We start from the raw sequence: 324 nt of genomic DNA, 5'->3' as shown, positions 1-324 counted from the left end.
TCAGTAAAAAGGACGCTGTACTATGCTAAAGCCGTCACAAAATGAATGAATAAAAAAAATCCATTTAAGATACCTTTGCTCCACTCTCTGGTGTACTTTTTCGGATGATGGCTCTTCAGGGGAAGTACCTAGCTGCCAGTGTCCCCTTTACTGACAAAGAAACCCTTACGTGGTATTGGTTGGTATTCTTATTACTCCCCGTTTCCCTCAGCAGTATTATCATCGTATCAGCTCTGATGAATTTGATAAGGCAGTGGTTGGCAGCTTTACATTAACACGTTCCTCGATTCTTATCATATATCCTTATATTGCAGATTATGAGTG

The sequence above is a fragment of the Penaeus monodon genome, chromosome 34 (assembly GCF_015228065.2).
Source record: "Penaeus monodon isolate SGIC_2016 chromosome 34, NSTDA_Pmon_1, whole genome shotgun sequence".
Classification (NCBI taxonomy): domain Eukaryota; kingdom Metazoa; phylum Arthropoda; class Malacostraca; order Decapoda; family Penaeidae; genus Penaeus; species Penaeus monodon.
Note: the sequence above shows the minus strand (reverse complement) of the source record.